This window comes from Octodon degus, unplaced genomic scaffold (genome assembly GCF_000260255.1).
Source record: "Octodon degus isolate 3935 unplaced genomic scaffold, OctDeg1.0 scaffold00342, whole genome shotgun sequence".
Taxonomy (NCBI): domain Eukaryota; kingdom Metazoa; phylum Chordata; class Mammalia; order Rodentia; family Octodontidae; genus Octodon; species Octodon degus.
The window spans coordinates 789,402-790,582 of record NW_004524918.1 but is presented as its reverse complement, the minus strand read 5'-3'; positions in this window follow the sequence as shown (position 1 = coordinate 790,582).

Genomic DNA, 1,181 nt, shown 5'->3' with positions numbered 1-1,181 from the left:
CCATCATGCCCAGACTAAGTCGCCAGCTCAGCGCAACCCAGGGGTAGGGCTGGCAAGATATACAGGAAGGGGGATCAAACCCTAGTCCCTGCACTTGCCAAAGTAGGCCCTTAGTCCATTGAGCTATCTCGCCAGCCCAACAATGAGTAGTCTTAATAAAAGGAAGCTGAAGACCAGGACCCACAGATACTTGCCTTTCTGGTGCTCCCTACTCTCCACAGTAGCTTTCTTCTCTTTTTTCCCTCCTTTTTCAAATATATCATCTACCTTTATTTTAAGTTCCACCTCTGTAATTCCTGTGTGTGTGTGTGTGTGTGTGTGTGTGTGTGTGTGTGTGTGCGTGCATGTATGTGTATGAGAGAGAGAGAGAAATCAAACTCAGACAAGCAGGTACTGTGCCACTGAGCTATGTCCTTGGTGCTGTAATTCCTTATGGGAGCTGAGTGTATGACCCGGTTGGCAACATGTCCCAGCAGAAGAGCAGCACACAGCCCACCCCCACCCCACCCAGATACGACATGGTCAGCAGAGCTTCCGGGAACTCAGCCAAGAAAGACGAGATCATTGAAATCACACCCATTGAGGCAGGAGGGTGATCTGCCCTGCTCTAAAATAAAAGTAGACTTTCCCAGAGAATAAGAAGCAAATTCCAAGTGCAAGAGGCAAACACTTGTGTAGAATAGTCACTGAAATACTCTATTATAGAGGCCGGAGACAGGTTAGAGGCATAAGCACCTACCTGGCAATCACAAGAACCTGAGTTTGATCCCTGGCCCCACATGCCGTGCGATCTGAGCCCCGGATCCAGGCCTGCTAGCACATGCCTGTAATCCCAGCACTTGGGAGGTTGAGCCAAGAGGATCTCTGCAAGGTCAATACCAGCCTGGGTGCTGCAAAAGGGAGCACAAACCCAGCGCAAACTGCATAGTGAGACCCTGTCTCAAAAAAAAAAAAACAAGTCTATTACAATCTTCACCTCATTGGCATGGTACAATTGGGACTGGAGACAGAGACCCACATGGTGACACACACTGCAGGATGGGGCAGAGCGCTGCGTGGGTGACACCAAGAGACTGGGTCCCCGCCCATCTCAGGAGCATTGTACACACCACCCACTTCTGCCTTTCTGTTCCAATCAGCTTGGGACTTCTTTCTTTCTTTCTTTCTTTCTTTCTTTCTTT